The sequence below is a fragment of the Eschrichtius robustus genome, chromosome 17 (assembly GCF_028021215.1).
Source record: "Eschrichtius robustus isolate mEscRob2 chromosome 17, mEscRob2.pri, whole genome shotgun sequence".
NCBI classification, from domain to species: Eukaryota; Metazoa; Chordata; class Mammalia; order Artiodactyla; family Eschrichtiidae; genus Eschrichtius; species Eschrichtius robustus.
The window spans coordinates 9,487,188-9,513,592 of record NC_090840.1 but is presented as its reverse complement, the minus strand read 5'-3'; the positions used below and the strand labels follow the sequence as shown (position 1 = coordinate 9,513,592).

General features: G+C 39.5%; 1 protein-coding gene across 1 annotated transcript in view; it reads right to left on the bottom strand.

Annotated features, from left to right (window-relative positions):
- Positions 1–26,405, bottom strand: part of NKAIN3 (sodium/potassium transporting ATPase interacting 3) — a 681,284-nt gene that overhangs the window by 201,349 nt on the left and 453,530 nt on the right. The window lies entirely within an intron of this gene.

The following is a 26,405-nucleotide window of genomic DNA, read 5'->3' as shown; positions in this document are numbered from 1 at the left end:
GGATGTAAAGGAAAGTTGCCCTTCTCTTAATATGGGAGACAAGGCTTGAAGCTTCAGGCTTGTTTATGTGATAAAAAGAAGGATCCAGCAGTGGGGAGAGAGTAAAAACACATGAAGTAAAGATGCGATTTCTAGAGGAAGCAAAAGGTGCTAGGCGGAAGAGCACCTCTTTCTTTGAGTCAGAAAAAGTGATTCCAGAGAGAGAGAGAGAGAAGGTAAGTGGAGGAAAGTCACAACTCTTTGCCTCTATTTCTACTTTGAAATAAAAAGCAATGACACCTGCAGAGCTGGGGGTGATGAGGGTTGGGTTCGAGACTTGAATAAAGTAAGCGAGACAGAAGTACTGGGATGGAGGAGGTACCGTGTTCTGGATACACCTCATCACAGTGTTGGTGACTTGCTGAATATATTTGGAAAAATCTAGAAAAATACTTTTTTTTTAGGGTCAGGTCTTCCATCAGCCTTTGAGAAGGAAAGCTTCATTATTACATGATTATGAAGTGCTACTTTTAATGAAGAGTCTCTGTTCTCCAACACTAATTAGGTTAAATCCCATTATAATTGTCTGCCGAATGGCTTACACCTCATTTTACTGCAGAACATCATTTATATTCAGAGGGAAGAAAGGCCATCCTACAGTGTGTTTCTACAGTTCAGACTCTACCTCTTGCTTAAACAATTATCTAATGTAATTACATTATAGTTATTAGCATGCACCTCTTAAAGAATCCAAAATGAATCCAACTCTTGGGTGCAGACCCCTACATAAATCTCAGAAACTCATATGTCTAATGAAAAGGAGTCAATTTGAAATACTTTAATTGGTATTTTCCAGTCTAAAAGAATATGTGTTGCCCCCAAATTCCTGGGTCTATCCCAGTCCAGTACTTAGAATTTCTTTTATATGACTGAGTGATAATAAATTTATATTGAACTATTTGTTCTCCCTCAATCTCCTCCTTCCTAATCAATGGAAAACATATATTTAACTACTTAGTCTATGTATGTTGTTGCATAGTAATGATGTCTAATATTTATTGAGTGCCTACTATGTGCCAGCATTGTTCTAGGTGATTTTACTAGTATCATCTCATTTCACCCTTCTGGTAATCTTATGACGTAGGTGCTATTATCATGAGGATGAGGATATTTTTCCACTGTGTTTGTGGCTATCTCCCTACCACCTATAACAGTGTCTGGCACACAGTAAGTGTACAAAACATATTTACTCAATAAATGAAACTCCGTTTGACAGGTGAGGAAACCGAGCCTTAGAGATGCTAAATAACTTACCTTACAGCCTGAGGTTGGAGCAAGTTAAATGAGCAGATATAAGAAAAGCACTTAAAATAGGGTAGTGGTGAGGATGAAATACATTCATACATATGAGTTGTTAGGACAGGGCCTGGAAGCTAGTAACGTTGTCCGGGTTATTTGCCAACATTACTAGAGTTATCCGTTTACTTTGCATCTTCCCCTCATGACTAGGCAAGCCCTTACTCTTTCTGTACTGCCAGCCTTGCGCCAGTGTCTTACATAAATTAGGTCATACACAAACATGTTGGAGGGAAAAAATGTCTTCAAATACTGTAGATATTCTTGAGAGATTAATGAATCATTTGTTTAAATAAAAGTAAAATGAATTTAAGTCACATATTCAACATTCATTCAATAAACATGTATCAAGGATTACTCCTTCCCAGGTCCTCTGCTGGGTGTTTGGAATAAAATGTTGAAGAAAGACGAAAAGGACAGTCCCTGACCTCGTAGAAGTTGCCATCTGGGGAGGGGTGAGTTAACAATATATGCCTTTTTTTTTTTTTTTTTTTTTTTACAGTCTTGAATGGGAAGTTACCTAAAACCATGACTTATGCATGAGAAAACTATAAAAACTTCTTGACAACTGGAACACAAATTAAAGTGCTAACAGTGATTAAAAGCATGACCTCTGCAAAAACATTAAGAACAGAGCATATGTATAGATTAGAGGTAAATAAAACGCAGAGGAAAGGATGACTACTTATTAATGATGAGAATAACAGAACAGCCTAGAAGAATCAATTAAAATGATTTAGCATTGCATAGTAAGAAGAAAAATTCCACAATCCAAAAATTAAACATTGAGATGGGAAATGAAAAAAATAACAACTGGTTGTGATAAAATTGGTTAGATAATGGGATAATTTGTCCAGAAACATCCTATTTTCAAATACAGGTGATGACAAAATGTGCAAAATTTGCTATGCAGACCATGTGTTTTCCCCAGTGGGGAAAACATTAGTGCATCAATCATGTATCTTCTCGTGCAGCCACATATACGAGCACTTCACTCCACATGGAGCTGATGACATTTTAGCATCTCACTGACAAGAGCTTAGATTTAGGCCCAGTCTCCTCTCCAGGCCCTGCTACTCCTGAGACGTTTCCTGAAGTTGATGTGTGAGATAGCTATATAGTCTCCATCAAGTCCTTTGACCTTCGTGGCCTTCAGCCCCCATCTGTGAAGCAGAATCATGACCTAGCTCACAGTGTGTTTAGAGATAGCCCACAGGGCTTCAGAGGGCAGGATGCTTTTACGGATGTGGGAAGCTATGGTAATAACGGACCCTGTCTATTGAGTGCCCTGTAGAAGGCATATTGTTCGTACGATCTTATTTCACCCTTTCATGGCCTGTGAAGTGGGTGCTATTATTCTTAAGGATGCAGAAACTGTGTCTCCGTGGGACTCAGGACCTTGTCTAAGTGCTCATGGCTGCTCAGAAACTGGAATGACCTTTCTGCCTCCAGAGTTTACCTCCTGTCCTCCGGGCCCTGCTACCTCCTACAAAATGGGGTTTCTTTCAAACCTCCACGAAACCAGCATCCTAAGGATGACAATAGATGCACCCTTTCCCATCTCTATTTTACCAGAGTTATGACTTTTTCATAAATAAGGAGATTTTTAAACTTGTAAAGAGTTGTGAAAAGACAAGCTGTTGTAATTACTGCAATCACGAGCATATCATCACCTTGATGAGCTATTATATCAGGGACTGCATCCGTTTCACTTCAAAGCACATGAAAGTAGCAGAATTCTACTATCTTTCTCTCTGGACCCCTTCCCATCCCAGCTCCCGAGTTCGCCATGCTTCAAGAAATACACTCTTCCCATCACCCTTTCCGCAGCTCAGCGAAAGCTCCCCATCACCCAGCATCCCTGGTCCCAGCCACGCCTAAGGGGAAAACAGCCTGATCGCCTCTTGAAGTAACTCACAACAGCCTAGGCTACCAATAACTGCTGACCAGCCCAACCCGCCCAGGACACAGGAATTTGAATCACTGAATCAGTGAAGCAATAATAGCTAGCATTCGCACAGGGCACTGGTGCTTACAAATACATTTAAAGCGTATTTAATTCTGTGAGGTGCTGTTATCCATATTTCTCAAATAGAGAAACTAAGTTTGAGAGAGTGATTGTCACAGAGTCATTCTGCTGCTAAGCGGCAGGGCCACCACCGCAGAGCTTCTCATTCATGATTGCATGTCCTGGCCATTATCGCTCACAGCTGCTCACAGGCACTGGCTTTCTTTTGAGGAGGATAAACTTCCTCCTTGGCTCTCCCCTAGTTCTGGCCACCAGCACATCCTTCCTTGGATCCACGGCATGGACAAATCATTCAGTTAGCGATGTGGCAAACCTTCAGAAACTTGCTAACTATTGCTCTGTATTTCACTGACATGTTGAACAGAGTTAATTGCTACATTTGGCAACAGAGAAGTGAGAGTGGATGACTTACTGTCTGAAATGAGTACTTCTGGAAAAATGCTTTCAGCCAAAGTGTATTATTTTTTCACTGCTTCATTTAATGTGTGGTGGGTACCATCTTCGGCACTTTACATACAGTAGGTCATTTAATGCTTATGTTCACCCTAAGAGGAAGATGCTATTATTATGTGCATTTTATAGATGAGAACACTGAGGCACGGTGAGGTAACTTGTTGGAGAGCCGGTGGCTGGAGGTGACATGCAAACCTCAGGAGTGTGTCCCCAGAGCCCTGCCCTTTAGACTCGATGCCCTACTCCCGGTCTCCCAGGACCTCCCTCCCTCCCTGGGGAATCCTGCAGAGGCTGGTATCAAGTGAGAGTACCAGCAGCTATGTGCAGACAGGACATCCGACATTCCACCATGACCTTGTGCTTCTGAGGCTTTCTCGGCGTCTGTGCCCCAAAGGCCACTTGATGTATCTGCTCAGTAAGAACAATCTCTGGAATCTTCATTGATCTGAATTCAACCTCTCCATTTGTCAGAATCATTGAGCCCAGCATAAAATATGAGTTTATATTAAGAACAAAGAAATCCATTTCTGCATTTCCATCTAAATGAGGCTTCTCTCCGTGGAAATCAGTGGAAGTTGAGTGGCTCTGAAGGGCCTGCCTGAGATGTACTAATAGAATCACTGGGTGCCCCTTCTACTTATTGTGTTGCAAGAAGGAAACTCTGGGTGGTGCCCATACCCCAGTGGAGAGGGTGGGGTTGGGAGCTAATGAACACAGAAATACCTCAAGGGCTAGTGAGCTAGAAAATTAGCCTTCCTCCAAATTAAGCAAACCACAAGTACAGGACTCATGAGCTGTGGTCCTTGTGCAAACTATTTAAATTTTCAGTGCCTCAGTTTCCTTGTCACAGGGTTGCTGTTTGGATTCTGTTGCATTAACACATGTAAAATGTTTGTAACAATGTTTGACGTTAATGTAAAAAATGTTCAATATCTGTGATTTGTCTTTGCTGCTGACTTCCCTAAGTGGATACATAATGTAAAGAGTGATAAAATAGTGGTCATGGCTCAAAAGAGATCCACAAGAGGAAGGGGGGGGGGTGATATGGCAATTTCCAATTCCTTCTCACCCTTCAACTCCCTTGTCATCTGTCACCTTTTCCCAGGAGCACTTCTCAATTCCTTAGGCAAACTGAAGTGTTCCTTCTCCTGCAATTCACATGCTGTTTATTTCTCCATCAGAGTAATTGTCAAACTTACAACCTGATGAGGCAGGAACTATTACTGTCCCCATTTTCAGATGAGGAAACTGAAGTCAGATGTTAAGCAATCTGCCTGAGTCACAGAGTTTGTACATGGTGGAGACAGGACTCCTCAAATGGAACAGAAATACAGTGGCTGGGCGACCAACAAGGGCTTAATTTCCAAAATATACAAACAGCTCGTAAAATTCAATAACAAAAAAACCAAACAACCCAATTGAAAAATGGGCAGAAGACCTAAGTAGACAGTTCTCCAAAGGAGACATACAGATGGCCAACAGGCACATGAAAAGATGCTCATTATTGCAAATTATTAGAGAAATGCAAATCAAAACAACAATGAGGTATCACCTAACATCAGTCAGAGTGGCCATCATCAAAAAGTCTACAAACAATAAATGCTGGAGAGGGTGTGGGGAAAAGGGAACCCGCCTATATTGTTGGTGGGAACGTAAATTGGTGCAGCCATTATGGAGAACAGTATGGAGGTTCCTCAAAAAACTAAAAATTGAGTTGCCAAATGATCCAGCAATCCCACTCCTGGGCATATACCCAGACAAAACTGCAATTTGAAATGATACACGTACCCCTATGTTTATAGCAGCACAGTAGCCAAGACATGGAAACAACCTAAATGTCCATCGACAGATGAATGGATAAAGAAGATGTGGTATATGTACACAATGGGATATTACTCAGCCATTAAAAAGAATGAAATAATGCCATTTGCAGCAACATGGATGGACCTAGAGATTATCATACTATGCGAAGTAAGTCAGAAAGAGAAAGACAAATGCCATATGATATCACTTATACGTGGAATCTAAAATATGACACAAAGGAACATATCTACAAAACAAAAACTGACTCACAGACATAGAGAACAGACTTGTGGTTGCCCAAGGGGCAGGTCGGTAGAAGAGGGAAGGATTGGGAGTCTGGGATTAGCAGATGCAAACTATTATATATAGAATGGATAAATTACAAGGTCCTACTGTATAGCACAGGGAACTATATTCAATATCCTGTGATAAACCACAATGAAAAAGAATATGAAAAAGAATATATATATGTATAACTGAGTCGCTTTGTTGTACAGCAGAAATTAACACAACATTGTAAATCAACTATACTTCAATAAAATTGAAAAACAAAATAGTTTTAAAATTTAAAAGAGAAATACAGTGATTGGTTTTATATAACTCACTGTAGCACAGTGCCTAATTAGCTTTGAATCAGAAAAATCCAAGCGGGAGTCCAGATTTCACCATGTTTTAGCCATACGACCTTGAGCAAACTCTAGTTTCTGTTAAATGTGAATCATGATGTCTACCCCTTGGGACTCTTGTGAGAATTAAATGAGAAGCACATGCCAAGAACCAGTAGGAACTAATTAATTGAAGCTTTTATTAGAACTATCTAGTACGTCTAGACCTTGGTCCTAGCTTTATAACTTCAACACAATGTCCAGCATGTCATGGGTGCTGATGAACGAATGGATGGATGGAAGAATGAGACATGAAGGATTAAGTCAGGCTGAGAATATTATGCTCAAATATCACAACAAAGTAATGCTATCTATCAGTTGCTCAGACCATGGTTAGTGTTGTTATTTTAATATGAATATATGTTCTGCTGGACATTCATAGAGTAGTGAAAGTAGGAGAAATCATACAAATATAAAAGCTAGACATAGCTATAAACTTTATAAATGGCTGTATCGATTGGTTAACGTTTCTAGGTACTTAATGTCTGTACAAATGTATGATATTTTTTTCTAATCATAATATCCATTTGCACTTACATTACATTATCTAGAAGCACCTATTCATTATGTTACTGAAAAATCTACCATCAACCATTTATACTCCATAACATTTTTATCATGACTATTGTTCCTCAAATAAGAACCCGGTCATTTGGCATATGTTGATCGTCCATATAAATTTAAAGTGGTGGGCTTCCCTGGTGGCGCAGTGGTTAAGAATCCGTCTGCCAATGCAGGGGACACGGGTTCAAGCCCTGGTCCGGGAGGATCCCACATGCTGCGGAGCAACTAAGCCCGTGCGCCACAACTACTGAGCCTGCGCTCTAGAGCCCGCGAGCCACAACTCCTGAAGCCCGCGTGCCTAGAGCCCGTGCTCCGCAACAAGAGAAGCCACCACAATGAGAAGCCCGTGCCCCGCAACAAAGAGTAGCCCCCGCTCACTGCAACTAGAGAAAGCCCGCGTGCAGCAGCGAAGGCCCAATGCAGCCAAAAATTAAATAAATGAATAAATAAATAAATTTATAAAAAAAAAAAATTTAAAGTGGTGTGAAATGTTTCCTGGCATCGTTGATCTCATAAGAGAACAAGAATATCCTCCATCGTCTGCCAGGCCTGTGACAAAAGGGGCCCCTTGTTACCTCATTGCTGGTGGTTTTGAGGAATACCCCATTGCTAGTATCCAGACAGAAATATGGAGATTTGCTTTTCCCTACAGCTAATGGTCTCAGACACTGGACTTTCTTTTCCTTTCTACGCCTCTGTCTCTAGAGAAACACTTTTTTTTTTCTCTCTCTTTTTCTTTTCCTCTTTTCTGGAGCCTTTGGACCCTTTGCATAGCTTACAGCCAACAGCAGTTTCCTATACTTTCATCATTCTGTTGTATATTTTCTGCTTAAGAAAGGAAAGCTAGATGTCCCCCAGAAGTCTAGCTCAACACTTGGCAAATAATGATATTCAAAAAATATTTATCAAATAAATAAATAAATAAATAAAAAGGACCTCTCTCTGTGATATCTTACCTATTCTAATTTAATAAGTTTCTTTAATGTGGAACTTTTCAAAACCTTTAATAAATAATTGTACATTGTAAATTCAATGAGTTCAATATAGTACACAGCATTTCCAAAACTTGTTTTATCATGAAAAATTTTCCCCACAAAATCCTTTGTAGTATTAGAGGTAATGAAGTCTGGACAACCAAATACGGAAAATATTGCATTGGCTTTTAATTTACACCTCACTGTTTCCTAAAGTTCAAGGTCAGCAGAGACCTGTAGTGTTAACTGAATATTCATCAGGTCCCTGCATCTCCAGTACTCCCCTGTTGTTGGGTCAGGGCCACATGATTGCAACTGGCACATAGGAATGCGAGAGCAAGTCATGCGCCATTTCTATACCAAGGCACTTGAAAGTCGATGGATCTCTTTCATCTTTCCCTTCCTTTGCTGGGGCTAGTCTGGAAGTTAATTGTTGAGATGATGACCTCACAAGTTGAAGGGAATCTCCAACTCACCAGATGTAGAAGACCACCTGCCAACTTACATCAGGGCTTGTGGTGAGCAAGAAATGTACTTTTGGATGCAACCTAAGTGTCCATTGGCAGAGGAACGGATAAAGAAGATGTGGTACATATATACAATGGAATATTACTCAGCCATTAAAAAGAATGAAGTAATGCCATTTGCAGCCACATGGATGCACCTAGAGATTGTCATACTGAGTGAAGGAAGTCAGACAGAGAAAGAGAAATATCGTATGATATCACTTATATGTGGAATCTAAAGAGAAATGATACAAATGGACTTATTTACAAAACAGAAACAGACTCACAGACTTAGAGAACAAACTTATGATTGGGGGGGTGGGAAGGATAAGGGGAAAGGATAGTTTGGGAGTTTGGGATTGACATGTACACACTGCTATATCTAAAATGAATAACCAACAAGGACCTATTGTATAGCACAGGGAACTCTGCTCAATATTCTGTAACAACCTAAATGGGAAAAGAATTTGAAAAAGAATAGATACATGTATATGTATAACTGAATCACTTTGCTGTACACCTGAAACTATCACAACATTGTTAATCAACTATACTCCAATATAAAATAAAAAGTTAAAAAAAAAAGAAAACAGAAAAGGAATAATACATAAAAATAATAAAAATGTACATGTTGAATATTTACAAAACATTTTATATAATGAAAATATATAGAAAATTAAAACACTAAAAAAAAAAAAAGGAACTATTGACTCTGAGACCATCAGTCCCAAAACATATTGATAATTTCAATGACAAAGTCAATAAGGGGAGAGAGGTTATAAAAACAAGTGTGTTTGTAAATACTGTGAGACCAGATCTGTGAATTTTCCTCATTTCTCTTCTCCAGGATGTGCTACATCTGATGTCTTTCTGTCTTCTATTGAGTCTTTTGATCCTGGTTCAGAACCTGCTCACTTAAATGGCATTCTTCGAGATTATTATCCACTTTCAAATCTAGACATCTATGTTAATCCATCTGGATTATAAACAAATACATGCATACTGTTTTAGTTAAGACTTCCTTAGGGGGGAAAATGCCATGGTGGTTATATATACAAATTTTATTTCTAGGGAAGAGTCCCCTGATTTTAGGTTGTTTGATAATATTTGAATGCAGCTGTCAATATTAGCACTAGGATGATATTTTTTTTTTCTTTTCTTCTTTTTATCCAGCATTTTGTTTATTTTTTATTGAATGAAAGATTCTTTAAATTCTATAGTGCTTTACAAGTTTCAAAAGTTTAGGTCGATATTCTTTGTAAACAGACAGAGAAATAACACGTGGAAAGAAGGAAGAGGAAGACAAGTGGTTTTAGCAGATGAAAGACCTCAAGAGTTCAGCAGTAGGAATAAAGGGAGAGGAGTAAAATGATGAATGCGCATTCTGGACTAGACCATTGGAGAAGGACTGCCAGGAAGAGGGGTCAGTTGAGATCCCTTGTCTCAACTGGTTCAACTGGACTGTAGTTTATCCTCAGTTAATAGGCGATTATGCCTTTCTTCTCCTAGCCTCACTTCATCCATGAATTTCTGGACTCAACACTCAAAAAAAAAAAGGTTAACTCACTGTTAATATATTAATTCAATCTTACACAAGGAATAAAATTACAGCTAAATTAATGAACTCAACATGGGTTGCTGACTTAAATATAAAACACAAAACTGTGAAATGTTTAGTGAAATAAAAGTCCTATTTTATGGCAAAACAAGAAAAATTTAAACGCAAAAATTCTTCTCTGCCCTTTGGACTCCTCTCTCCCCCCACTGTGCATTGCGTGTCTGCATTATGCATTGACCAGACCTCCTCCATCAGCAGGAACACCTGCTCAGCCATAAAGAGCAACATTCTCCCAGCATCAGCAAGACAGCTCCTTAAAAGACAACATTCCTTCCTGATCTTGTAATGGGTCACATGACCCACCCCACATGACACTTAAATCTGGGTTATGTAAACTGTCAATAATACATCACTTGATGTACAGCCCTCTGTCTCAAAAAAACGTATATAACTGTGCTTTGATCTCTAATGGGCAGAACAGTTCTCAGCGCTTTCTGAGATGCTCTTCCCAGGTTATAATCCTCAAATTTGGCCTGAATAAAATTTTCCAATTCTTTCTTAGATGTATTGATTAATTTTTCATCAACAGTTTGAAAAAGAAGAAAATCTTCAGGATCTAGGGCTAGCAAAGAGTTCTTAGACTTGACAGCCAAAGTATTATCCATAAAAAGAAAAAATTGATAAATTGGATCTCATCAAAATTAAAAACATTTTCTCTGTTACAGAGTCCGCTAAGAGGATGGTAAGACAAAGCTACAGACTGGGAGAAAAAATTTGCAAACCACATATCTGACAAAGGACTAGTAACCAGAATATATAAAGAAGTCTCAGGGCTTAACGTTTAAAAAAAACCCAATAAATCCAATTAGAAAATGGGCAAAAGACATGGAGAGATATTTCACCAACAGCAAATAAGCACATGAAAAGATATTCAGCACCATTAGCCATTAAGGAAATGCAAATTAAAACCACGAGATCTCACTATACACCTTCCAGAATGACTAAAATAAGTAACAGTGACAACACCAAATGCTGGTGAATATGCAGAGAAACTAGATCATTCATACACTGATAGTGGGCAGTAAAATGGTAGTCACGCTAGAAAACAGTTTGACAGTTTTATATGAAACTAAAGATGTAACTACCAAATGATCTAGCAACTACACACCTGGACATCTATCCCAGAAAAATGAAAACATATTCACAAAACACCTGTACACAAAAGTTCACAGGAGCTTCACTCATGATAGCCAGGAGTTGGAAACAACCCGGATATCTGCCATTATGTGAATGGTTAAACAAACTGGCACATCCATATCATGGAATACGGACTCAGTAATAAAAAAGAATCAACAATTGATACATGTAACAACTTGGGTGAATCTCCAGAGAATTATGCTGGATGAAAAGTTACATACTGGGTGATTCCATTTATATAACATTCTTGAAATAACAAAAAAAAAAAGAAATAGAGCACAGATAAGTGGTTGCCAGACATGAACGATGGGAGGGAAGTATGTGTGTCTATAAAAGGGTACCATGAGGGATCCTGTGGTGATGGAAATACTCTATGTGAATGAACGAATGTGAATATCTTGGTTGTGACATTGTACCAATAGTTTTGCAAGATGTTACCACAGGAGGCATAGGGCAAAGGACACCCAGGCTCTCTCTGCATCATTTCCTACAATTCTATGGCGTCTACAATTGTCTTCAAAGAAAAATTCAACAAAACATGGTTTTCCAAGGATACTATTACATAGGAAAATGCTCTTATTATAACATGTGAAAAAGCAAAATATGAAAATATAGTTTAAGTAATGACAAATTTAGAGAGTGTATCTATTTATATATGTACTGAGTTATGTATATACTATGTACATATACATACGCACAAACACAAAATCTCTATTTATGCCGAGCTTAACAAATGGGAATACGGAAAGGCAATGAGTAGTACAAGGGGGGATAGACAGATTTTTTTCTTCATTATAATTCAGTTTTTAAAAAATGTTTATATGTTACATTCATGATCAGCAACAACAGAACAAACCAGCTTAAGCCATGACCCCTCATTCAACTCATACTTCAAAACTTCAGACCTTTCCTAGCAGGGTATCAGAAGAAATGGGAAATTATTGAAAATCTGGATCTGATATCAAATAAATTATCCTTTCCCACTCTCCAAACTGATGACTTTTATAATTAATGGGCTAATTTAACTGCAAATCTTCAAGTCAGTAATATTAATTAAAAAGAAGACATGTAAATGACCTTCTGAAAAGGACTTATCTCTTAATTTGCCCACAAATGAGCACTTGCGATTACTTCTTAATAAACACCAGGAAGCTGGCTAGAATTAATGCCAGGCCTCTGAGTTTCAGCCACTTTTAAGAGCACTCAAGATCACCACACGCAGACTGTTCAAGGCTGGCCCTATATTATCCCTTAATTTACCTGACCTTTCAGGCAGTGAGTGAATTTAAGGCCTTCATAGGCTTGGCCTGAAAAACTGGCAACTTTCATTACTTTAATCATTGACCAAAAGCTTTGGGAAATGTCAGCCTTTCCTATGCCATTGTTTAATATGTTAATAAGATCATTAATATCTTCCTTTGCTGAGAAAAGGGTCTGATACATAAAAACTGGTAGGAGGATGGCGGTGGATGGGAATGAATAAAACTTTATTTTTATTTCCAAAATAATTGGAGTTACTTCCTCACTACCTTTCTTCTTTTTTTTGTTTTTTGTTTTTTTAAGTATTTATTTATTTATTTATGGCTGTGTTGGGTCTTCGTTTCTGTGCGGGGGCTTTCTCTAGTTGTGGCAAGCGGGGGCCACTCTTCATTGCGGTGCGCGGGCCTCTCACTATCGTGGCCTCTCTTGTTGCGGAGCACAGGCTCCAGACACGCAGGCTCAGTAGTTGTGGCTCATGGGCCCAGCCGCTCCGCGGCACGCGGGATCCTCCCAGACCAGGGCTCGAACCCGTGCCCCCTGCACTGGCAGGCAGACTCTCAACCACTGCGCCACCAGGGAAGCCCACTACCTTTCTTCTTGCATTCAGTTACAGCATGAATGGTGGCTAGCAGGTTTCTAAGAATCGATACCTAGAGGCAAAATGCTTTGGCTTCTTATGTGAGATCTGGGTCTAAAGTCATCATAGAAGGTGAAAGTCAAATAAACATATTCCAAATGACCCCTGGCATCCCTTAAATTGCCCAGAAAGACTTGTTAATATACATTTGTACATAATGCATCCCTGTAGCTTTTCCTTTCAGGGCTAGCCCTAGGTTAGTTCACTTTCTTTCTCAAGGATGTTGTCGACTACTGTGTTATATCGCACATCTTAACAAGCATTTTGTAAGCAGCTTTGGGCAGGAAAGAGCTCTCTGCAGGAGGTCCCTTTGTCTGTCACTAACCTTAAACCAGGCTCCCCCGTGCTCTACTCATCTCCAGCCCTAGCACACCTTTCAAATCTTCTGATCACACAATACCCTGCCTAATCTGTTGGTTCTTTCCATAGATCAAAGAAGTAGAAATGAGGAATAAGTAATTAGCAGATGGTCAGACCTCTTCCCTAGGTTCCCCTTCAGTAAAAGGGGGAACAAACTGTGTGAACAAGATAGCATCTAAAGAAAGATCACGAAGACTCAACAAGCCTGCACACAAGCCTGCATGCAGGTGGGGGATGGCGACTCTGACCCCCCATCTCCGAGTTAACTGAGATGACTTCCCTTCTTCCCTTGAAAACTTCCATGGCTGAGCACTGAGCCCATTGTCGCCCCAGACTGCTGGCATTCTGATTAAAAGCAACTTTCCTTTCTACCAACTGCTGCCAGTATTGATTTTTTTAAAGCAGGGAGCAGCCAGATCCGATCCAGTTAATGATTTCACCAGTTTGTCAAGAGAAAGACCCTTAAAAACATCGCCATGTATTTTCAGTACGTTTTGCCCATATGCATCAGCTGTTCCAGGTTTGAATGTTTCCGTTTCCATTCCCTTGGAAATATAAGTGACTCAGTATGGGGATTGCCCAGTTGAACTCAGCTAAGGTAAATAAATACTTGCAACTACCTGACGGCACTGCAACATCTGCCCACCGCAGCAACACCTTCACTGGGTACAGTTTCCTGCTTAAATTAGTACAGGGTCTCTCCAAGGTGGAGGCGGAGGTCTAACAAACAACATCAGCACCAAATCGGAATGTTTATTAACTCAACAGCATCACTGTAGAAAAAAGTGTAGAATATCTATTTTATTGATGACCATTTTTCTAATGAAGGGAAAAGCAATGCTGAATAAATAAGTGGGGAAACATTTAAAACGACAAGTCACTGTACGTAAGTGTCCTCTGCCAGGAAGGCGATCATAACAACTGCACCAGTTTTCAGACACAGCTGGATGGGGCTTTAAGATACACCCTCCTCGCCTTGCTCACAGCTGGGTTGACTGCTTAGGCAGCTACTGGATCCTGGTAAGTCATTTCTATGCTTCCAACCCCAAGCCTGAATCACATCCTCGACGACGTCCATGGACATGGATCTGATATTCTAAGTTTGACTCCCTTTAGCCACCGATGTTTGGTGTGTGTTCACCAGAGATTTAACTTCTCAGAGACGTGATTTCCTCATCTGCAGAAAGGGATGAAGGGCACGGGGCAACGCGGCTGACTCTGCTGTCAATTGCAAGGTTCCACTGCAGGTGTTCGGATGCGGATAACCAGTGAGGCACCAAGTGGGGTGGCCACCGTTGCAGATCCTAATGACAGAGCTGTGAGTATACAATCTTTCAGATAATTCAGGGCCAAAGCCTTTCTGAAATCTGAAAATACAAAGGTGGATTTGCAGCCTTTGATGACTGAACACACAAGATTTACCACGCTAAGTCATCTTATCACTTCGTGGTAGGTAGCCTTTGTGTCAGCTACTTGGGCAGAGTTTTGTTTATTCATAAATCTCCCACGTCTCAGGCTTTCAGGCTGCTTAGATAAGACCCAACACTCCTCAGTGGTGGGGGAGGAACGTATGAATACAGTAGTATGTTTGCCCTGGTTTTTCTCTTTTTTTCTTCCATTTTGTGATTCTTCTATATACCGGAGGCAACTGTCAATAATGGATGTGATCTTAGTCTCGGAGACAGCAGCCTAGGATCAAAAACCATATTTGCCAGACATGGGCTATCTGACCGGGAGTAAATTATTTACCTTCCCTAAACCTTGCATTTTCTTATCTATTAAGGGGAAAGGCCACTTTCTTTGGGATACTGATGTCAGGGCGAAATGAGCTCCCTCTGTGAACTTGCCTGGTACCCAGCAGATCTTCAAGTGCTCCTGTTTCTTTTTCCCTGCTTTCCGCCTTCTGTACTCAGTGTCTTTCTTATTCTGGATGAACCTAGCACCTAGTGTCAGGGTCCTTCGAAAGTTCTTTCTTAATGGGATAGTAATTAAATAGTGTGGTATGATAAAAAAATCTATATTTGGTATTTGTCGTTTCCTGGGACAGAGCTTCTCAAACCTTTGGGATTTCCTGAGATAGGAGTATCTTTTGTTATTCACAAGGAGCCCCTTTTGACCTTACCTGAGTTTATGTTAATGAGGTGACTCTTCGGGACAAAAGCCCTAGCTAGCTTCAAGGAGAGAGCTTGTTGCCAGAAGCAACCACAGTTGGAAGGTTGGAAATTTCCACCCCACTCTCTTTGGGGAGGAGAGAGGGACTGAAAACTGAGTTCAACTACCAATGGCCAATGATTTAATCAATCATGCCTACATAAAGAAACTTCCTTAAAAACTCTTGAACAACGTGGTTCCAGTAGCTTCTGGGTTGTGAACAGAGCAACACATCGAGATGCTGGGAGGATGGCACACCTGGAGAGGGTGCAGAAGCCCCAACTCCCATACCTTGCCCTCTTCTTCTCTTCCATTCAGCTGTTCCTGAGTTGTATCCTTTACAATAAACCAGTACTCATAGTGCCTTCATGAGTTCTAGTGGGGGGTTGTAGGAACCCCTGAACTGGTAGTTGCCTGGGCAGGAGTTTGAGTAGCTGGGTATCCTACTGCAGCTGGTGGGTGAAATGGGTCAGTCTTTGTGAGACCTAGACCTTAACCTGTGGAGTCTGAGCTAGCTGGGTTGTTAGTTTCAGAACTGGATCGAATAGTTGGACACCCAGTTGGTGTTGAATTGATTAGTGTCAGAACTGAATCACTGTGAGAATTTCTCAAAAAGATCAAAATGTGGATTTAAATATCACTGATCCTCATTGAGATCAGAAGAATTTCAGGGTAAACATATACAAGTTGGTGGCACAAAATACTTTCTAACCGACTTTCAGTTTCAAAACCCTTTCCACTTTTGCTCTCAATGCTAAAGGCTGTCTATGTTTGAAAGAAGCAAATATACTTCACATCTTGTTTTTTTTCTCTTTCCATGGAGGTTTCAACTATATATATTAGCAGTACATCAACTATTGAGTCAAGGATTTTGATTAGAGTCTAAAAATGCAGAGTGGATTTACCACGAAACTAAGAAAGTTAGGCTCAGGACCCCTTGCTTGAAAAGACCCCTTGGTTTTCAAAGGAGCCCAGCTGGTAAAATCCTGGCATCCTTAAATAAGCCATTCAGAGGGCAAGGACAATACATAGTACAACGAAGGAGAAACAGGAAACAAAAGGGGAAGAAAAGTAAGGAGTGTGAAGTTAAAGAGAACTGAAAGAAAGAAAGAAAAGGGCTAGTAGGGAAGGGGGAGGGAGCAGACACTTCAAAGCATGGAAAGCATGTTCCATGTCACAGGAGACCGCAGCCTCCTCACTACACTCAGATGCAATTACAGTCTGCCCTCCGTATTCAAGGGTTTGGCACTTGCTGATTCAAATAACTGCGGATTGAAAATATTCGAAGAAAAAATTCCAGAAAGTTCCAAAAAGCAAACTTGAATTTGCTTGACAACTATTTCCTTAGCATTTACATTGTATTTACAACTATTTACATAGCATTTACATTGTATTAGGTATTATACATAATCTAGAGCTGGTTTAAAGCACACAGGAGGATGTGTCTATGTTATATGCAAACACTATGCTGTTTTGTTTATATGAGCGACTTGAGCATCTGTGGATTTGCGTATCTGCGGGGGTCCTGGAACCAATTCCCTGTAGATACCTAGGGATTTGTGTATTGTTGCTCTCTTACAGGTGAGAAAACTACAGCTCCCAGACAATATCACACGTGGCAGAGACAGAATTTAAAGCTCTCCCACACGCCACCTCTGATCCTTTAGCAAATTCTGCCACTTCTGATTTCCAACTGTAAGTCAGTTCTGATTACTCTCCCCTCTGTCACTGCCACCACCCTAGTCCAAGCTACCTTTATTTCTTACCTGGACCACCAGAATCATCTCTCTATGGGTCCTCCTGCTTCTATTCTTGTTTCCTATATGACAGTCACACCAATTTTTGATCCTGTCATTCTCCTACACTCAAACTTCTATTGGGTTCCCATTACATTGAGGCCAAATCCAAATTCCTACCATGGCCTACGAGGTTCCTAGAGGATCTTGCCCCTACTCAGCTCTCCATACTCACAGCCAGTCAGGGACACAACACAGCATCCCGGCTATTTGTTGTACACACCGAGCATCCTTCCATCTTGGGGACCTGGCATCCTCCCGTATCTTTGCATGACTTGCTCCTGTCTGCCACTTGGGCCTCTTAACTCCATCTTCCCATGAAGTCACCCTCTATCCCCTTATCCTGCCTTTTTTTCTCTTGATAGCACTTAACAGATGATGTCATGTCATGTATTTATTTGTTTATATATTATGTCTCTTTCACTACAATAAAAGCTCCCTGAGAGCAGGTTCTTTTCATCCCCCAGTTATATTCTCAGCACCTACAATAATACCTGGCACAGAGAAGATGCTCAACGAATTTGTTGCATTAAAATGTCCGATTCCAAAGCTGAGAAAAGAAAATTTTTAAGCAAGTTGGAACTTCTTTTAAAGAAAATTTCTAAAAAAGATCATCTCTTGAAAAATATGTAGAAAATGAACATTTTCCAGTAAGCATTATGCCTCTGGTACATTTATACCAGCATTATTTCTTGCCTTACATGCCTAACAAAGTGTTTTGATGACTGCTGTCATGTTTTGTAAAGCCCCTTGAGCTACTTGAAGGAAAACACAATATAAATGCAATGTAATAAACCACCTCTCTGTTTGGTACTCATAAGAAAGTACATGAGGCTTTTGATGATTTAGTGAAAAATAAAGTAGGGAGTTTCTAAAGGTAAAGAAATAGATCAAGTCAAAAATCATTATACTCTGATCCAAGCATCAAGGGGCCTTAGTGGGTAAACCTATCACGATTTAGACCTTGGAAATTCATTTCCTGATGTTTTCAACAATGGTGAAAGCCTCCTACATGCAAGGCATTCTGTTAGCTGTCACCGTTATTATACCCCAATCTAATCTTTAGTCAAACAGATAAAACATTGATTTTATTGTCTACAAAGCTAGCTCTAAATAAGCCAACATTTTTTCCCCTTCTGAAAGTATACATATATTTTACATTAAAAATACTATAGACAAAGAATGAACAATGAAACTGTAAGATTTAATTGTTTAGAGTCACCCAAAGCCAAGATTGTGTAAGTAATTAAAAACTTACGTGTTTGCCAAGAGTGTTTTTCTACTGCCTTAGATGTCAAGACAGTAAGTCTGCCGAGCCACTGAAGAGCTCTGTCAGTCTTTAGTGTAATGTCTTAAAAGTTGTCCACTCATGTGGACTTTAGTTTTACTGATTTAAAAAAAAAAAAAAGCCTCCGGGTAAAGCCAGAGTTGTGGTCTAATACTAATCTCTAGCTATTAAACAGTTTGATTCTTGGCTTTTATGGTAAATTTCTCACATCCTATATTTTGCTTTTAATATTGGATATAGAAGATAAAAAAATAATTTATCAAGTGGTCATCTTGTTTTCTCCTTTTGGGAAAAACATGTGGGAAAAACTGATTAAAGGAAACACAAAAGCTGCCATCAATTTGTAAGAGTTTATGGACCCAGCCAGATGGGCAAACAGAGAAAGAGTGGAAAGCAGAAGAAAGAAGGTATTTGTCTTAGTTTTCAGATTGATTTTGTTGCTAACAATGATACACATTGACTTGGTTCTCATCTGGAAAACTAAACTCATTTAAAAATATAGTTACTATTGACACCTGTGATTTCAGAAGAGGAATTACAATTACAACCCTGATGTGCAATGTTTAAGCTTCCTAGGAATCTTCGGAGAAGTCGATAACGTAAACATTGAGTATAAATTTTGAAGTATATCAAAAGGCCATTTTTGGGTAGTGCTCCAAAAATGATCAATCATAGGTTATCCTTTGTTGTATTTAAATTATGAGATGCTGTAAATGATGCATATCCTTCCTATAGAAGTTATCCTTCAGGATACTTTACGGTATCAAATTCCACCGGGGGCTAAGGTTTCCCTCATTTTACTTTTTTACAAATTCAAATATGAAGAAATTATTGTTACTGACTTAGTTCCAATAGGGAAAAGAAGTGGAAAGAAATTACACTAATAAAAATGGGATTTTCCTTTAATCAGCTTCTTATGAATAGCAGAGTAAACTTCTGGTACAGGATGAAAGTGATTATACCCCCCAGAAGGCACAGGACTAAAGAAATATACGGACAATGATTTCTTCTCCGAGAAATAAAGCCCATCACCATGCTTTCTCAGGGACAAGTGCATTAGGGCACTGACTGATGCAAAGGTGCTTAATGGTCCCAGAGCAGGTGCCATCACCCTCTCTGACAGCGCTCATTTGCATACGCACATTTAATCCCAGCAGGAGGTGTGCATTCAGGGGTCCCCCAGAGCAGAAATGTAGACATTCTCAGGTAAAAGCAGTTCTTCGTAAACTTTATAACCTCATGCCAAACTCCAGTTGCCAGTGAACAGCTTTCCAGATTGACATCTTAAATCAAGAAAGTGTCACACATGTACAGTAACTGGCCTAATCTTTTCTGTAAATTGCTGCTTGCGGTTTTCAAAAACGTAGTAAATTGCTGGCAATTGACAATGTGTCTCCCTGCACGGCTAACTTCACTGCTGCACAGTTAACAAATCAGTCTTAAATTATTCATCAGATCACCCAATGTCTAGGCTCTTCTGACTGTCATTGATTTCAGGGACCAGTAGCCTGTCTGCCTTTTATGCTAAAGTGAAATTCATACCATGTTCTCGGCATGTAAGATTAATCGTATGTAGGAAATAATAATTACACTCTTTGTCTCAGGATCTCACTTAAGGGTGAGCACAGCTCACTACACAATCAGTGCCTCTGCTGTTCTCTGCTGCCCAGAAGGACAGAGCATCCTCTCACACTAATACTTAAAATAGTCTTAATGCACCCCGATACTTCAAATACACAGAGGAAGTGTTTTCTCTATTAATTCTAGAATTAAGGACAAGCACAAAATGACAAATTATACGTATAAGCTAAAACACAGATGGTCCACGTAGAAATGATGCCTTCAAACCATCGCACATTGTTCCAGGGTCAAATCAACTCTCCAGACAGCTCAACCAAATTGAATTTTTGTTGCTAAAATAAGTGTGGGGATAGAGTGCTTGTTCTGAAAAGACTTCTTAACTCAAGGCCATTTTTCTTTCAGTAGCACACAGAGGATTTTGCAGGAAGCACGTTTGCCCTTCCTTGAAATACTTTTTGAATCAGTTACTGGCCCTAAGCTAAATAGTGCAGTTGTGCAGTGAAACACTCGTATATTTGAGGAGCACATTTGTCTATTTATGCTCAGGGAAATTAACTCCAGACCATCTCAAAAGGACCTCCAGCATTCTGGCATTTTCTCCCAACTGTTCCTAAACATATTTCCAGGCCACTGGTAGTCATGATCTGTACCTCGAAAGCTCCCTTGTTTAGAGCATGTCCTTATGTGACCACTTCCCAAGGGTAGTGACCTTGGCTCTGATGCATGTAATCGCATGGAGTTCTCTCTCCAGTGTATGCTGGCCAGAAGAGAGTCTGGAGAAAAAATATGGGATGGAGGTGGGTGGATTGATGAAAATTCATTATAGGGAATTTTAAAAAAAGTAGCAACTCAAAGCACTTTTCTCGTGGATGGTAGGTCAATAACAGCATTTGTGTTTTAAAGGTCAGCATGGTACTTGTAATGCTGTTCTTTACTGAGTGTGTCTTCCTGTCTCCCTTAGGAAACCTTCCCTGATCCCGGTGATGCTATGTTCTCTGTTCTATGGTATCAGAGGCCTTTTTCCTTCATCATCGTAACACTGGTTACATTTTCTTGTTTTTACCTATTTAATGTCTGTCTTTCCTATGACATAGAACATTTTATGAGGCAGGAACTGGATGTAGCCCTACTACCTGGCACATTGCTTTGAACCAAGTAAATGCTAGGTAAAATGATCTGTAGAATTATATATGATTGGTCAGGTAGTATTTTCAGCTGCATATTTCAAGCCCCCCCCCCAAGAGTGGCCCCCACCCCCAATATGAAAGAAATCTGCGTGGGCAACACAGGGCTGATACAAAACCTCCACAGAGTTAGGGTCCCAGGCTCCTTTTTTCTTTTTACTCAATTATTCTCATGGTTGACATCCTCATGGCTGACATGGTTGACATCTCAACCTTGACATCCTTAAGGTTACCTCATAGTCCCAAATGGTTGGCACCACTGTGGTAGCAGAATAGTGGTCCCCAAAGATGTTCATGTCCTAACCCTCAGAACCTGTGAATACGGTACCCTGCATGGCAAAGTGACTTTATAGAGGTGATTCAAGTGAAGGACCTTGATAATGCTGAGATAAGCCTCTGTTATGCAGGTGGGTCCAATCTAATCACCGGAGTCCTTAAAAGTGGAGAACGTTTCCTGGCTGCAGAAAATCAGAGAGATGGCAGCATAAGAAGGTTTGGGCTGCCATCTCTGGCTTTGAAGACAGGGAGGAATGTGGGCAGCTTCTAGAAGCTGGAAAATGAAAGAAAACAGATTCTCCCCCAGAGCCTCCAGAAAGGAACACGGCCCTGCTGACACCTTGATTTTATTTTAATTTATTTTAGTTTTTTCCCAGTTATATTGAGCTATAATTGACATACACTATTGTATATGTATATATTGCAAAGTGATTACCACGGTAAGTCTCTTTAACATACATCCCCTCACATAGTTACACATTTTTTTGTGATTAGAAATTTTAAGATCTATTCTCCTAGCAACTTCCAAATATACAGTACAATATTGTTAACTATAGTCACCATGATGTACATTACATCCCCAGGACTTATTCATCTTATAATTGGAAGTTTGTACCTCCTGACCACCTTCATCCATGTTTCCAACCCCTCACGCCCTGCCTCTGGAATCCACTAATGTGTTCTCTCTATCTGTGAGTTTGTTTTTTTAGATTCCACATGTAAGTGGTATTACTCAGTATTAGTCTTTCTCTGTCTTACTTATATCACTTAGCATAATGCCCTCAAGGACCATCCATGTCCCCTCAAGTGGCAGGATTTCCTTTTTCTTCGTGGCTGAGTGATATTCTTATAAAATACCACTTTTTCTTTAACCATTCATCGGATGATGGACACTTAGGTTGTTTCCATGTCTTGGCTATTGCAAATAATGCTGCAATGAATATGGGGGTGCAGATATCTTTTCAAGAAAGTGATTTAATGTCCTTTGGGTAAATACCCAGAAGTGGAATTGCTAGATCATACGGTAGTTCTAGTTTTAATTTTTTGAGGACCCTCCATACACTTTTCCATAGTGGCTGTCTCACAACTTCATTTTAGACCATCGAGACTCATGTCTGATTTCTGATCTATAGAAGAAGGGTAAGATTTGTATTCTTTTAAATGTAAGACTGTATTCTACAAGTCACTAAGTTTGGGCCTGCTTCTAAACTGAATGAGCTTTTAAGTAGCCTTTTCAGAAGCCTTCACAATTCTTCTGCTTATATCTTAATGGCCAGAACTTAGATGATCACACCTGTTCATATAAAGGCAAAGGAGATGGTTTTTTAGCACTTGCACCTCAAACAGGTAGATTTTCCCTGACTCTTGACCAGAAGGAGGGGGACTAGATAATGGAAGATAACTAGAAATTTCTGCCGTCGTTTGTTTAATGAAAGAGTGATTAGATGGATGTAGTTGAACACCTACAAGATTAGGAAAATGATATGATTTTCATAGAAAGTTATATTTCCCATTTGTAAATTAATTTAGCAAATGGATATTCTTCCTTTTCTTTTAAGTTAGCTAAATTTCATTCAATTTTGTCCCTCCCCATCTAATTTTAATTTTAGAAATATATGTTTTTAAAGTTCCCATGCCTTTAGGTAATTAAGAACTACCGATATTCAGATTCCATAAATAAGTTCTCAGAGACCTTGAACCATACCAGCTTCTGTAAGAATAAAGTAGAATTACTTTTTTAATGTCTTCATTTGTTTTCTCAGCTTCATTTCTTATCTGACTGTGAAATATTCCATCTAGTTTCTGAAGTAGGCTGAGAGTTCCCAGGAAAAAGCCACATTTTTAAGGAGTCCAGACCGCTGGATGCTTTGATGTGCTGATTTTAACAGGCAAGCACACTGACAATTCTAATAAACACAACTGAATATTGTTGCTGTACTTCTCCTGCTATTCCCAAGTCAGAAAACAGGCAAAGGGGGATCAACGCTGAGGGCTTCCAAGGGGTGGCGGAGGGCTCCTCCCGAATCCTGGACACTCAGATACTTCCTGTGTCCCTCTCCCCTTTAATTCCGTCACCCTGTGCTTCTGTTCGGTGGTCTGTGCTGGGACCAGCCAGTTCGGCCTCATCTTCTGGGCAGTATTATCGCGGCCTCTCTTGTTGCGGAGCACAGGCTCCAGACGCGCAGGCTCAGTAATTGTGGCCCGCGGGCCTAGTTGCTCCGCGGCATGTGGGATCCTCCCGGACCGGGGCACGAACCCGTGTCCCCTGCATTGGCAGGCGGATTCCCAACCGCTGCGCCACCAGGGAAGCCCCGGGATTGTATTCTTAATTAATGTTTCACAACAAAGAGATTGTGTCTTCAGAACAAACTAATTAACATCACAAGAAAATCCAAAATCTTAACGGCATTTACTCATGTTCTATCCGTACTACATTTTGTTCTAAAATGATCTTATGTTCAACTGACTGCATCAAAAATTTTGCAGTAGCATCTTTAAATTGCCTTAAAAACAGAGCAAAGCATTTGGATATAAGCTATAAAGTGTGGTTTCTCTGCATATTCCAAAATTAAAAAAAAATAATGCCTGCATGGAAATTTAGCAGCCAAGTTCCATGCAGAATGGCTTAATGTTATATAAACAGTGGCTTAACAAACTTACATCTATTGGCATAATTATAGATCTATTAAAAATATTGTTTTATTGAACTTAGTGGAAGAATTAGCCAATTTGGAGATTGTCACAGCAGCAGCAGCTGTTACGAGTGGCTGGAAACGACTAAGGCTGGCATGAGGTCAAGGATCTCTGCGAACTCCACCATCAGCTCAAGGTTGGCTATAGAAGTTGACTACGTCCTGTCTTTTCTCCCTGAGGAGTGGAGTCAAGAGAAGGGAGGAGAGAGAGGTATGTAAAGGCTGTAAGCATGGTCAGCTTTGGTGAGAGGAGAACAGGTTTGAATCAGACAGGAGACTAATTTTTAATGACCAAACTTGTACACAGAATCTGTTACCCAGTGTGATAATGAATGGGAATACGGTTGGAGATGAAATAGTTCGGAGACAGCTTATTCAAAGAAACAAAACCATTTCATGATTATAATCCACTGAGTTGAGACAATAACCCAGTTATTCAATTACATATATATATATATTTTTATTCAATTACATTTGCATTGGCTTTGTTCAATGACTCTCATTCTGCAGCAATAAATAGAGTTACTGTTGATCGAATAATACATCCATTTGCTCTTTTGAAAAAACTATTTGAACCCCTACAGAAGGACATAAGATTATCACACAAACTTGTGATTAAAAACTCCAAACACCACCCAGGCCGCAGCAATTACTGAGTTCACTGTGGTTTCTGTATGTCATTGGACTATAACGTAGCAGCAAATTGGATTTTTTTAGCAAAGGTTTTCAAAATGTTTGTATTTGATGAAATCTATGAAAATATAATACTGAGTTTAAATGTGCTTATAATTTTCTTTACTGTGGAAAAGAAGCTACAGGGAAAACAATTATCTTACCATACGAAGAACACCGAAGATGCTATTTTCAGAAGTTATGTTCACTTAGACCAAAGCCAAGGGGAAAAGTATAGTTTAAGTCCTTTGGAATAAGGAATGCATAACTATATGTACACAGCTTTGCTCCTTTTTTTTTTTAAATAAAAGAACATAATTGCATCACTTAGGTAAAGGACTGTGTAGGAAACAATAAACATTTGCAAGCTTTTGGGTCTCATTTCGATTTAATGCCCAGAAGCAGACTGTGATGGTTCTTCCTTTATAAATCTTTAATAACTGGATAGATGTCCACCATCACCTCCAATCTCCCATTCCCTCAGTCAATATTACAGACAAAAGCATTCTTTCAGGATAGCAGGATAAATATATACTAATATATTAGTTCAGAACATAAAATATTTTGTTATTCCAGTGAACTGAAAGTTTAAGCATTTTTCCAAAGTTTCTCATTGATACAGATATGCTATTTACCTCATGATACAGTAAAAAGGATATCATTCTTGTAGTTGCAAAAGTAGGCATAGTTTTGCTTGGTTTCTTGGATGTTACTCCTATATCATTTGCTGATACATTATTCTCAAATACAGACATTTTGTATCCTAACTTCAGCCCTCCATAAACATCACATTTCAAGGTTCTTTCTGAAAAATGTCTGAGGAAAATATCATCAAAAGGAAAGGATAAATGCAAGTTTAATACTCATTGCTAGATTCAGCAAGTTGTATTTATGTAAAGAAAGAAATGCACTATGCATCACTTATTTAGTTTGAAACTGCCCACAGAAAAAGAATTCTCTGAAACATAAAAATATTTAGAATGTTTATTAAGAATAATGGATGGATTGCAAGCAGCTGAAGGGGATTGGGAGTTCTGTTTCCTATGCAATAACTTCTACACGGAACTCTGAATTGCCTGAACGTTTCCTGCTTGAAAGTGCCTGCCCAAAGCCAAAGTTAGTGGAAGAATCCAACCTTGAAGGAAAATGAATCTTGATCAAGAAAGAGATTTTTCCTAGTAAGTACAGAGGAACAACTCAGGCTAGGTAACAAGACTGAGCCTTGAAAAAGAAGAATGATCTCATTGACCCTGCCAGACTGCTCAGATGAAATATTCAACTGAAGAGTCTCACAAGAGAAGAGAACCCTTGCGAGTGAATGGTGATGATTTAAGTCAAAAGAGGATAAGAAAGTGCTATTATTGCCATTTAGGGAAATGGCTTAAATTTCTTTCTTTTTTTTCCACATCTTTATTGGAGTATA